Here is a 14,657-nt window from a genome sequence, read left to right on the forward strand (position 1 = left end):
CCGTGCCACCCCAGAATAATAATTCATCCAATTAATTGATTTCTACAATTCTTGAGAGGGTTCGATGTGCGCTGATTTATGAATGAGTTATAATGACTTCCACCACACACGTCTGCAGAACTCAGAATCTGTAGGCCTGCACTATGATTACATTCACCGAAGTTGCTTTATACTACCTTTAGATGTGGTTCCAGCAGGTGAAAAGTTTAGTCTACTTTCAGACAACAAATTGTCAGGTGCACTAGAAGCATGTCAAAAAGGAAATGCCCAAACGCCAGTGCGCCTGTGAAATTTCCAAACATGCTAAACAAGACTTGCAACAGCACAAAACCCCAGAGGCGGCAGTTTGTCCACGATCTGCAAATCTTGAGCCCAAAAAGGGCAAATTTCCATATGCGTAATTTGGTGTTTCACAAAATGGCTACCACCTACTATGATGTATTTAATGTGTTGTATAAACACAAGGACTGAAGCTGAGCGATGATACTGTTGGGGCTGCAATGTTGTTGCGACGCTTCAATGAATCCAAAGACAACTTGTAAATATGATAATAACACATCCCCCACAGTGCATTTCCTCTCTTTGTCTTATTGCACGTGCGGGCAATCTTGCAGATAGACTCACATTGATTTGTTTAATGAGCTTCAATCCCTCCAACACGATTCCCTGGTTCTCTAACGGCCTGCCTGTAAACACTCGGTGTCTTAACGCACTAACCCCCCCCCTGTCTCTTTAGCGCGCCTTCAACGGGCACACAGTAAAGCTGTTGAATATGAACATTATGAGCTTTGCCTTCAAAACGTAATGGTTCACAAATCAGCCGCTATGGATTTTCTGCTGCTTCGATCGATGGCTGCTGGAAGGGGGTGATGATTTCCAGCTTTCAGATGTACTCCCACGCCTAGTTCATATCAGTCAACAGGGAGGAGTCAGAATCATTTCATTCTTTTGACAAAATAAAAATGTTCCAATACTTTAAAAAATAAATACATAAATAAAGCCAAATTTTTTCAAGCAAGTTTTCAGAAAAGGTTTTTAAATCCCGAGGAGTCATAATTTTATCACAAATGTCGATTTCCTTGAAGAAAAAAAGAAATGTGTCATATTGTAAAAAATTGTAACAATTGATAAAATTTGCAATTTGTATTTTTTTAGTGTACATTTTTTTTTTCAAAAAGAACAAAAATCATAATATGCATCAAATAAAGCGATATAAAGAAACATTTGTAAAAGCACAATTTTTGAAATTTAATTTGTTGAAAAGTCCCAATTATTTTGATATTTCTTCCAATATTACGAAAATAAGGAACATTTTTTTTCCAGTAAAAAAAAAAAATAATAATAAAAAATAGGCCTAATATTACAAGAATAAAAGTGTATTTTTGGGAGAAAAACAATCAGCAAAATTACCACAATAAAATAAAAAATTTAAGCTATTTTTTTTCATATTACAAGGCAAAAATAATGTGAAAATATATAACGCAATAAATCATAATTTGTGCTTCTACGTTATAGCTATACAAGAATAGTGCTCAATTCTTTCAACAACAAAGTATTATTATGAGATAGTCAAGATTGTTTGCTGAAAAAAAAAAGACCTAATATTATTATGCATTTTTTAGATCATTAAATTATGACACTATAGTGCATTTTTTCCCTAAAAAAAAGGTAACATTACAAGAATAAAGTTGTATTTTATATATATATATATATAAATCCATAAGATTACAACATTAAAAAATATAGTTCAATACAATGACCACGTTTCATTTAAAAAAATAAAAATAAAAATGTAGCATTACAAGAATGAAATCATTTTTTTTTCTCAAGGACACAAACAAGGTAATTTTCAGTGAATGATGTTAAATCCCATATTTTTCCTCATTTTAGAAGTATATTTGACAAAAGTACTGTATATATTTTCCAGAGAAAAACTAAAGTAAGTCATAGAGACTAGTGCCGGCATCTCAGCACCAAACAAGCTAATGCTAACTGCTTCTTAAACGATATGTTGACTACAGTTTGATCAGCATCTGGCCCACATGTGGCAACTATGACACGGGGTCCTTGTCCACAGAAGAGACCTCAACATTACGACAGAAAGAAACATTGGGTTGTTCTCTGCCTCGTGTGATTAATGAGTCCCAATTAGGACGCGGACGCCAGGTTTCATGGCTTCTTACGGCCCACGCCGCCTACGAATGCCGTTAATCTCCCTCAGGAAAACTTCCCACTCACCCACGGGCAACACCCCAAAGCAGGAAAACTCCACCCTGGACAGGAGCAGTGTTATGCTTGCTGTTTTTTTTTTTTTTTTTTTTTTTTTTTAAGTATAAACATCAACAAGATTCAGCCTGGAAAAATAAAAACAGCCACACAATCACACACATTCCCTTTTGTTGTTTGTGACCAACTACTCCTACGGTTCTATTTCAAAATAGTATCACAGAAAACCCACCGTGCCATAATATTGCAGCGTCCAATGTATGCTAAGCTTAGCATTTGTGTTTATGTTTGTCATTTCTGCATGTATCTTCAAAGGCGACTGTGGAGTATAATACTGCATCTACCGAATGAGAGCCAATCAGTAAAACCACAACTATGGTATAAGTCGATAGCAGCCAGGGGCGGAGATATGTGATGGCCTAGTCCCACTTTGACCACCCCCACATCTTGGGGATACATTTTAAAACTTTGCTGCCGTTTTCACATGAAAGCAATCTTCTTAGATCACGTGATACTCTGCCACAAAAGCATGTTTATTAGCTGTATACTTATAACTAACCTGAATGCAAACTCTAAAGAATCTGTCTTTAGTAATCATTTAATTCTTACACTAAACGGCAATCAAAGGTGCACTTATGGCAACCCCTCATTGAAATGTTGTGCCACCCTAGCCAGCCCACTGAAAATTTTCTGGCTACGCCCCTGGTAGTAGCCTGTCCACTTTCCACAAAATCGGTCTTTGTGTTGCTAAAACAGAATAGCGGCGAGGGTGGGAAGTACATCATATCGTAGTCGTCCCGCAGGTGGTTCAGCTTGGAGAGGAAATGGGATCTTTACACCCAATTTGAAATGAAGTGACTTAGGTTATCCTATGACCCTGCTGTAATGACTTCCAGACTGCAGGTGGTCCAACTCGTGTGTGTCGCAGTTATGATTCGCCCCCACCATAAAACAGACGGCAAGGTAGCATTTCCGTGCATCTCATTGAAATTATGAATGACAACAAGTTGCCACTCAAAGCAAAGATTGCGTTTACCTCATCATAGGCGTTCCTCCGTTGTCCGACGGGCCAGCAAGGTGTTAGTTTTGATGCAGTCTAAAGAAGAGAAGCAGAAAACAGCTGTTGAACAGCCCTTGAGGCAACACGACAATCAACCTTGAGCTCAATCCAGGTTAATGCGATTACTGCATATTTAGCAGACAAATTTGCATGTCTGCTGCAGACAAATGAATGAGCGTTTATATTACTCATTTCGGTACATGATAGGTTTGGCACTTACTTTTTCAGATGACATTTTTGATTTTGGGTGGTCTTAAAACAAATAATAATTCAAAGCTTTTTTTTGCAGAATATAAATGAATACTTTTGCTATGGCAATGGTTGACTCATCAGATTATCATGATTACGATCACTGTTGGGTGGAAACAACACATCCAAATTTGGCCGATTTCATTTATTGTATTTAATTTTTTTCCACAATCATGCTGGGTTTGTAGTTTTCTGAAAAGTGAAGTTTTTGGAGATGTAAGGATTATGCCCAACACCAGCACTGAGAAAATTATTATTATTATTATTATTATTATTATTATTATTATTATTTTTATAGATTAGTCCGCATTAGTCTAGATTTTTTATTTAGACTTCATTATGATGTTTTTTTTATTTTTTTCTCAAAGAATTTATTAAATGTCATTTTACATTTCTCAAAATTATACACATATTACTTATTATTTTATATTACATTCATATTACATTTTACATTCTTTTAATCTGTTTTGTAGTTGTTTTTAATAGAATTGTACTACTAATTGTGTATTGCACTACATTCTTACTTTACCACATAATACATCATACTGCTGGACTGATGTATCGACAGAATTGTTTTATGATAATGAATTATTTTAATCACACCCATCAAATATACTGTACAGCACTGAAAATGTCAAAAATGAGGCGAGCCAGCATTGCGAAGTGCGTTAATGCAGACACTTTCAATTCCAGTTCCCTTTAAAACATGAATGGAATCACAATTCATACATCAATTTTCTAGACCACTTACCATAAGTGTAAAACTTTTATTTATTTATTTTTTTTAAACAATTTTTGTCATCGTAGCTGTGAATTCCTCTGGAAGGTCACTTTGACAGTGAACCCAAAGAAATGTGTGATTGCTTCATATTGCATACTACTTTTGAAATCAGAAGCAAGTCAAAATTGGTCAAATATTGTTTACGTTTATTTTAAATGGGGGGTTATTAACAAAAAAAAAAAATATCTAAATTTTTTTAAAAGTGAAGACAATTTAAATGTAGATATCTGTGCAAATAACATGAATTCGATTAACTTACCCCGGGTTTTCACCGGTTGCGGTTGCGGTGCGGTTGCGGTGCGGTTGCGGTGCGGTCCGGCGACGCAAGCAATTAGATTCCATTCATTCAATGGTGCAGTTTACACCGCTTGCGGGTGCGTTGCGTGTCGACTGCGGAAGGCCTGCGGCGTGCCGCAGGCCTTCCGCAAGGATAGACCTATTTTCTATTTTTGCCGGACGCCGCAGCGGTAGGCCTCCGGCAAATGGCAAGCTAGCACAAAACACATCGAGCGGGACAGGAAGACCGAGGCAGTTTCAAAATAAATTTCCGGTTACCTTTCAGAATAAAACACTCGCCAGCTCCTATTTTGCAAGTTTTTCAGCAAAACGTGACGTGGGCGTCGCCGGGCCATGTGCTCATTCACGGTTTAGACACCAGCGAACATGGACGAGGAGAGGTTTATATTGGAGGTGGAAAACCACAAAATAATATATGACACGGCACATCCTTTTTATAAGGACTGTAATGTATTGTGAGTTTGATGTTCGCGATTGCTTGTTGTGCCCGTCTCGCTTGCCGTACTGAGCGGCAGCCGGACGCGGAAGACAGAAATAAAGAGTGGACCCGCACTGACCCGACTCTCGTTATTAATATACTTTACAAGGACAACAAAAAAAGGATGCTGCATGGAATCTCATAGCAGAAGAAGAAGAAAAGGTTAAATCAAAAGAAGTCCACCTCTCTTTCTGCTTCTCTGTTGAGCACAGACTTTCTGTATGTTTGTCGTTGTGAAATGCCACATGATCGCGCGCGCGCGGTCCCGCGAGACACGTTGGGAAGTGGGCGGCGACGGAGCTGCCGGACCGCAGCTGTGCGGAGCCGGTGTGGATTGACAAAAAAATTGACCCGTCCGGAGCACGCAGTCAAGACGCACCGCACCGCAACCGCACCGCAACCGCATCCGGTGAAAACCCGGGGTTAGAATTTGCTTTCGCGGGCCACAAAAAAAAAAAATCATGTCAGGTCAAATCTGGCCCCCGGGCCTTGAGTTTGACACCTGTGGCTGAGCCAATCCTAGCTGACGAGAGATAGACAACACCCTGGCCTGGACTGATCAGCAGTCAATAGCAGGGCACAGAACCATTCACGCTCATATTTACACTGAACTGGAATCATAAAAAAAAAAAAAAAAAACATTTGATAGCTACAAAAGGGGGATACAAGAATGTTGTTCCTCTCTTTGAAAATAAACTGCGAACTGCAGTGAACTGACAATAAAACAAAAGTGGAATGCAGCGACCGCCATATTTGTTGCATAGATTTTCCCGCGACTTAGATTGATGTGCTCTCTGCTGACAGCTCTGAATCATGACTCCAGCACCGCACACCACCAGCAGCTCTGGAATGTCTGATAAAATGATATTAATTCCGCACATTAATGAGATTAATGAAGTCGAGCTTTTTCTTCTCCACCTTTTTTTTTTTGTCTGGCCCTGAAATAATAACACAAAGGTAATTATAGGGCATCCATCAATCTGCTGCCGGACAGTCTAATTATCTGAGCATTTTCTGAAGTGCTCTCACTTCTCCCGCAGCCCATTTGTATGGTTGTGTCGTGATATGTTATTTTTTCATTAATGGAAAACTCCCCGGCCACGTTACAGTGGCGGCGCGATGATGGAGCAGCAAGCAGATTGAGAGTTCCAAAATGTACGTGATGGATGAAAATGTCAGGCCGCTAAGAGGTGCACATCATCAACTCATCCTCGTCGCTGCGCATCTTGACGGAGCATTTCGCTACTTCTGAGGGGAATAATGAGGGGGCTGACAGCACAAGTTTAATCGATGGCCTCCATATGAATAATCAACTTTGCTAATTGAACAAAAAATATATTTTTGATTTAGTCTCCATGTTTGGCTTGAAAAGATGTTGCCAGGTGGAACAGATCTTAATAAAAACAACTGAGCCACGTACTTTAATAAATGCAGGCATATTCACTTATATATATATATATATATATATATATATATATATATATATATATATTTTTTTTTTTTTTGTATTTTTTTTTTTGCCCCCAAATTCATCATTTATTTTCTGATCAACTTGCATATTTTCTGTTTTTGTGCTCAGGAGGCCAAAGCCATGTCGAATCTAAAAATAATGCTTTGGTGCCATTTGGTGGCATCCTGGTGCCAAGTATGTCTATGTTGAACTGAGGGGAGGAGCTTCATTTTATAAGATCATAGACAATTATGGACAATTGAGAGTTTTCAATTAACCAAAAATGCACATTTTAAAAATGTGTGAGGAAGCACAGGAAAATGTGCAAATCAGGAAGTCCAGAGCCAGGATTTAAAATCCAAATCTGAAAAATGGCTTCTTTAAACAGTGTCATTGATTGCATTTCGACAATAGATGGTCCAGATGATTATCCTGTAAATTCCTTTAAAAGAATTTCTACATGCTTCACATCATGTGACACACATTGTTCGAACATGATTTCTGAGTTTGTGCCGTGGCAGACTCAGGCCTGCGTTTATGCTCGTCCGATAAACACTCATGTCACGCCATGTCCTCAACTTCAATTTCAATAAACTCACAAAAATTTGAAACCAGTCATGCCACTCCATTCAAGTGTCTTGTAAAAGGCTCTTAAAGGCCCGTGTGTTTTTATAAACTCAAGTTCAGCCACTTATCGGGCCTGGGGTCTCATGTCTTTGTTTTTGAATGGATGACGGAGAAATAAACAGCATAAAACAAGATGTCAGACTGTCAGCATCAGAGGCCCACGCGGGTGCCCGCCAAGCACAACTATTTACAGTCCTTCTTAATGGCTTTGAAGCTAATGAGCTTTTTAATATGACACAGGCCATGTTGCCGAGCAGTGGATTTTTTTTTTCTTGCCTCAGTGGCCAAGCCGGTTGCCAATCAAGATTCATTTATGTATGGAATTCTAGTAATATGGGGTCACTGAAAGTGGATGTGCAGTTTTGAATATCGGTTGAGTGTCACCAACCTTTTTGAAAATGAAACTTACTGTTAGAAAGCTAACTTAATTGTGCATGTTTGATTTTGACATTTTGCACCATTTCACTTCAAACGCTGAAATGACACAGTAGTTTTATTGCAAAGGTGACTGAGGGCAGCCAGAAATCAGACGCCGACAAGTGCATAATACAAAATGTGGAGCCACAGTAACAGGGTAAAATAATGTCAGCAATTGTTTAATTTGGTGATTTTTGCCTTTTCTAGCAACATATCCTCACAAGGCACCTGAATGGGATTTTAGCCCCCCTCAACCTAATCATCACTTTTTCATTTGTTTTCCTCAAAGATTAGGAATATAGCAACGGCTGGTCAGGAAGGATCATAGATGCATCTCCTTTTAAAAAGGAAGAGTAATACTCTGGCACAGATGATGTCATAGTTAAGTGATTTCTCTTGTATTTACACATCCGCCCGGGCTGTCGGCTTCCTGCTCGTCTCCGAGAAATGGAAACGACACATCCTGATGCTAATGCATCGCTGAAAATATGTGAAACTCGGCGCTCAGCGACATTACAAACGCCCCGTTTGACATTGACACAGCGTCGCCTCTTCGGCTCAATGCAAATATTGCGATGGGGGTGGACAATGGGCCAGCGAAAATAATGAGACATATTAATGACGTTAAACACTTTTTTCATCGCATGTTTAATTCATAATAATTGCCCCCTCTCATCTTGTATGAAGGAGTTCTCATTGTGGGAGAAACGAGCCACTCAAGATAGATTTCATCCAAATCTACGCTGTCAAAACACCCGCTTCTTACTGCGCCACGTAATGTTAATTGCCAAATCATTTCAAATTAGTCAAGCAACAGGGAATAAGCCTCCATTTATCTTTTGTTCTTTCAAATTGGAATGGAATGGACTGCTATTTATATAGCGCTTTTTTAGCTATAGCACCCAAAGCGCTGTACAAAGCCTCATATTCACCCATTCACACACCAGTTGTCGGCTGCTGCCACGCAGGGCGCTGCCTGGTCCACTGGGAGCAAATCGGGGCTCAGTGTCTTGGGGATCGAAACTATAACTTCACTGATGGGAGACGACCACTCTACCACTGAGCCACGCCACCCCATCGCATAGGTAAGATTCTCTACTTTTTTCTCTTGCAGTTTTGAAGTGTAATTTAACAGACCTTAGCACATATTAAGTAGTGTTAAAGACCAGCAACCTAGGTCATCGTTGGCCCTGGTAGTGACAGGGGCTATTGTCTGTTTTGAAGTTATTAATTTAACATTAAAGGACATTTTATATCTACTCCAAGGCTGGAATAATCCTGAAGAATCCGCAGCAATAACCAGCAATTATAATCAGAGCCTTTGTCGTAATAGGACAGGTACACGTTTGATAGAAAATTAAGCTTAATGTTTACCCTTTAAAGACCTGATTGAGTGGAGTTGAATGTGTTCCTAAGTCCGTGTTGGTTCGCTACAGTCTTTCAGTCCATGACAAACATGATAACATGTTTTTGAAATGTACAAAAGCATGCGTGCACTAAACAAGCAATCATGAGGGTTGATGTTGGAGCAGAGGTGGATGAGTGGGCGTGGCCTTCCTGCTCTAAAATGATGAGCTCTGTTGTATTCCTCCTCCGCAACAAGGCAAGTCAAGAAAGGGTTTTTATCTGACTTGATGGCTGATGATTGAAAATGGATTTCCTAATCAGCCGTGTTTTGAAGCAAGGAGTTGCGGGGTCTTGGTTGATTATCACGCCGCATTGTCATCAAATGACTGCCTTGGATCATGACCGCTGATCTCTGAACATACGCTGACAGCGTCATAAATTACAGTGTGTGCAGCTGATCCAAGGGGGATGTAAAGAAATAGCAGGCCATCTGCGGCCGTGAATTCACTGCGTGTTCAACATCAAGCTAGCATCTTACAGTGCACGTCATCTTCTTTTGTACAAATGTCAGATGTAATTATGGCACTAGCATGCGGTGTAACAATATTTTTTGAATGCTTCAATTCTTCATCATTAACATTACATTGCCAATAACGGACTCATCGCACCCCACGCAGCCCGATTATTTAGAAAACTAAAACACTAAAAAAAAAAAAAAAAGAAATAAAAAAAAAAGAAATAAAAAAATTAAAGACAAGAAGACAAGAAATTTAGTGCGCCATTATAGTCATTTTGGAAATTTAGCGATTTGGTTTGAGTGCTGCCAATCTGACAGCATATACATTAGACAAATTCTAACAAATAAAATAATAATAATATATAAATAAATAAATGTGAATTTTTGTAATTGCATGTGGGTGGAGAATGGCAATGACCTTGTTTAATGGAGGGTCGTCAAACACAGGCTGATGAAATGTCCCGGTTGAACTGATTTAATCCTAACCCTGACCTCTAATAGTTGCCAGGACCGAGTAAAAAATGTAGGTTAATTGTGAGTGCATTGTCTGATTTACAGCTGTTGAATTGTCAAAGAAGATCATTTATCATTAACTAAAGTCAGAACACAACATTCTAGTGTCCCGGGTTTTTAATTTAGAATTTCTGAACACCCTAAATTTAGCACTAGCCATTTGTATAGTAGCCTACATGTGATTCCTGTTTGGTCACAATTGGACCAAATATCTTGACAAAGCTGTCTTTGAACTATTATATTTGTGGTTTGGTTGCAAATTCTGATTTATTTATTTATTTTTTAAAACTGATCACAATTCATGGAAAATTCACTTTGCGCTCATGCCAAGGTAACAACACCAGACTTGGTATCATCTGGTGAGTTGAGGAGTTTCATTTAGACAAAAGGAGTCCTTTGCCACCATATTGGGGCATCCGTTGACAATTACAGTATTACATAATAACCCATTTTAGGGTGGCATCAATTACTCATGGATATTCTCTATTTGTGCCTGTGCTAGGTCTCTATCATCCGCAAATAGCAGTGGTGCCCTCAATCATAATTGATTGGTAAAACACCTTTCATGCCAAAGATATGACACTCAAACTAAAAATGGTTAAAAATCCACAGGAAAGCACTCAAAAGGTGATTGCATGATAAGAAGTAAGATTTCGAGAAATACAAACAGTTTCAAAAAGTGTTGACAAAATTTTTGAGCATGTGAACGTTCCATCCTGAATAGACTCATAGGCGCCCCCTACTGTGAAAAAGTTAGTTATATAATTTCATAATAGTAGTAGTATTGATATTGAGTAGCGAACTACCTGTCTCAATTTCCCTTGGCTCACTGGGCCAGTTTCTAGGCAGATTCTGGCCTAATTTATCTCACATCTGTGTGAATATCCGACCTCATGCAATTCTAATGCACATGATAAGGATTTCACAACAAAGTATTCCTGTCAAGAAATCCATGGCGGTGACAGTGATGCTCGTGGCTCAAAGGACCGTTAAGAGTCTCTGCAGAGCGCCGTCGTGTAGCATTCTAAACGAGCATGCGGGGGGGGGGGGGATTTTGATAAATAAGAATTGAATTTAGTTCCAGCTGCGACATGTTGATTGATCAAAAAGCTCATGGCTAAGGCCTCCCTCCTCTCCAGTCTTATTTATTCTTTGTCAAATGGTTTTAAAATCAATACGAGTCTTGCGCACAAGCGTTACTGCTGCAGGCATTTGGGGGAAAGTAAGCAGGAGAGGCGGGTGAGAAAAAGAAAAACACCTGCTCTCTTGGTGATTGTTACTAATTTTTCCTGTCAAACATCGGAACACAGAATAATTATTTGCCGTATGGTTACGGGGCACTGCGCTTGATTGTGCAATCCATTTAGATAACTTCTCCGAGGCGCCGGAAAATGAAATTGCCCCAAAGCACAGAAATCACAGCAGGGAAGCGATCGATCAGATGCGGCGGCGGGAAATAACTCACCTTAAAGACGATTGTGTTTTTCCGACGAGACGGAATTTTTGTGTTTGGTTTCCGCATAGCTTCCAAAAACATGCTTGGAATTCAAATTTCCTGGAGGTGTGAATACATGTCGGTCTATATACAGGGATCAAACTCGGCTGTAAATAGTGAAGAACTGTACGTTTTTCAATGGAGGTTTTAGTCTGGTCTAGTTTAGTTTTCGTCCAGTGAAAAATATTTGTATTTAGTTTTCGTTGACAAAATTAACACTGCTTGGCGGCATCTAGTGGTGGTTTGGGGTGATTTAGGAAGAGCACCAAAAAAACAGGAATAGATGAGATTCCTAAATATACAAATGCTAAATATGTTGATGATTGAATGTGCCTTCCTGTGCCGTGTGAAGTGATGACATAAAACAGGAGACCCACTTGACCTGGTTTTGCAATTTTTCAATAGTCTTCAATAGTCTAGTTTTAGGAATATGTCATGTCTGGGGTCATGCCAGGGTTAAGTTTCAGTTCATGACCTGTTAAGAACGGTTCATGACTGTGAGGTCAAGTGTCTGTTATGTACTGATGTAACAAGTGTTTGTTTTGAACTGATGTAACTAGCATCTAGTTTCAACTGGTTTTACGCTATGTGATGTTATGTGATATCAAGGACTATGTGATGTCAGGAATCTTTAATCCCTTTACCTGGTCAACAGCCAATCAGATAATTCCATGTCAGTCCTGTTACCCACATGTCTAGTCACAACCTATCAGATCAATTCCTTGTCTATATAAGCCTCCTGAGAAGTGTGTGTCTTTGTCGGATTATTACTTCTGTTACCACTGTCCTCTGTGCAACTCTCTTTGTCTCTCGTCTAGTCAAGTTTGTTCCACGCCTCTCGATGTGAATAAATAGTTAAAATCTTATTTGTGTCTGCGCTTTGGGATCCAACCTCCAGCTCATGACAGAATGTTGTTCATATGACTTCTTAGAAGGAGCCTATTTTGCAAACTATTTCCTCTGATTTCCACACAGGGAGAAGCTTCCTTCAAATTAATACAGTTCCAACCATTCACAGCATGCAACTGGCAAGTCTACTATCGCACCGGATTGGTATTCCCAGTCATGTCCCTCACCCCGCATGAGACTCCAATTTATTCAAGGCACATCTCAAAACTCCAAAACAGCCACAAAAGGGTGTACTGCGACGCTTTAAAGATGAACACGTCACGCGCAAAGTGAATCGCTGGGCTGCTTGAAAAACATCATTTGCGCTCGCTCGATCCTAAACATATTCATAACAAGTCGCCGAGTTAGTTCTGCGCAGTTCCGGCACGAGCCATGCATACATTGGTCTAATGGATTCATCTCTGAAGATGGCAACGTAAAGGCGTGAGGATGTGTCCCTGAACGTGCCAAGAAATAAAAGTAACAGACGTCTTCCTCCCTGCAACTACCAACTGCTTTAATATCTTCATGTTGGACCTAGTCAATCTTCAAAGCACCATCAGAGGATAAATCATTTAAAACCGTTTGACAAAACCATCTGACTCATCCTTTTGGTGTTAGTTTGGACGACCAATGTGTGAAAACAGAAGTCACGAACACACATCGCACACAAGTTTCCTTCGGTCAAAGTCTTTAAAGGTTGACAGGAAATCACCTTAACTGATCCTCGACTCCTGTCGTAACTTAAACAGATGTTTTATTTTGACAACAAAGCGTTCGATATGTTTGTATTGACGTCGTCATTTCTCCAGGCGACTCCGAGAGCGGATAGCAGATATGTTGAGAATCATGTTTCATCCCTCTCCCAAGGTTTATAAGTAGATTACCTTTTGTAATTCGTTTTGTTACGCCAGTCAATAAGCATCCGATGCAAATGCGGTTCATTTGTATTTGAATTGATGTCCTGTCCCCATTAACTTATGCCTCTAATGCATTCTGGTACATTAGTAAATAGACCTGCCGGATTAATCATTAGTTCATTGGGATCATTTGCTTCCCTCGTGCTTAATTGAATCTCTGACATTGGTAATAAGGGCAGACTTCACCTGCCTCCCCGGACACTCAAAAACAAAGTAAGACTAATCTCGTACTTGTTTCATTTTTGCTTTGACTTTTTTTTTATTTTCCAAGAAAAGTAGCTTGTGTTCGGGAACTGATCAATAGTTTCTCTCAAGTTGTGATTTATGTCGTGATTGTCCTGTGGTTTAATTGGTGTTCTAAATTCTACCTGTATGGCCTGTTTCAATGCAACGCTTGCTTATCTCGCCCTCTCACACTGACCCTGGTAATAAATGGCCCTCACCGTCTCCAGAATAAAACCCGTTAAATAGGCCCAGCGCACATTATTTATTCAGTTGTAATTAATCGCAAGGATACCTGGATTGAATTCAACAAAGACGGACCTTTTTTTTTTTTTTTTTTAAAAGGGACCTTTGTGTCCCGCGGGAAGGTTAGTGAAGGTAACGAAACAACCCCAGCAAGTGCTGCTGCTGTCTTTTTACTTCATATATTTACAAAGTATCATTCACACAGCTGATCCTCAATTAAGGCTCATATGCGCTTCAACTTGAAAAAATGAATATGTTCCCTAACTTCCCTTCCTCTCAGCTTGTAATAATGCGTAAAACAGATAACTGTTATGGATCGCTGTGGATGGCACCGGCCCAACATTAGCCGAAACGTGAAGACAGAGATGCTTTGCTGGCATCATGTAATCACCCAAATTAAAGTCCTCATTCAAGAAGTGCATGAAATGCTGTTTACTTAAAGCAACTTAGAATTTGAGGACAAAGATGCTATGCTGGGATCATGTGAGCAACCATGAGAAGAAGCTGATTTTTTGTTTTGTTGTTGTTGTTTTTTTCAACTCAAAGATGAATGATTATGCTGTTATGCCTCACAGTGATGCAAAATTAGCCAAAATCTGATGACAAATTGAAGTGCTTATGCCATGCAATCGATCAAGATGGTGCATGAAATGTTGCTATGTCTTGCTGGGAAAGGTGTGGGTCCAAAAATTCCCAAAAATGTGACAATAAACAGACACCTATGTTTGAAAAATTATTTTACAGAAGGTGCATGATATGCTAATGTGTTTTGCTGACCTCAGGGAAAAAAAAAAAAGATGATATTCAACCATGAAATTTGCAATGAAATGAGCAACAAATTTGAGATTTGCGTTGCAATTGCGATTGCAATTAACGACGACAATATAAGAATCTATCAATCAAGAAAATACATGAAATGCTACT

At 39.4% G+C, this 14,657-nt stretch overlaps 1 long non-coding RNA gene across 1 annotated transcript in view; it reads right to left on the minus strand.

Annotated features, from left to right (window-relative positions):
* The window catches only part of LOC144017120 (uncharacterized), a 189,088-nt gene that overhangs the window by 129,454 nt on the left and 44,977 nt on the right, over positions 1 to 14,657 (minus strand). The window contains exon 2 of the long non-coding RNA XR_013283112.1: positions 3,263 to 3,322. This is a non-coding gene — a long non-coding RNA (uncharacterized LOC144017120). The remainder of the gene's footprint in view (positions 1 to 3,262; positions 3,323 to 14,657) is intronic.

Source organism: Festucalex cinctus, chromosome 4 (genome assembly GCF_051991245.1).
Source record: "Festucalex cinctus isolate MCC-2025b chromosome 4, RoL_Fcin_1.0, whole genome shotgun sequence".
NCBI lineage: Eukaryota > Metazoa > Chordata > Actinopteri > Syngnathiformes > Syngnathidae > Festucalex > Festucalex cinctus.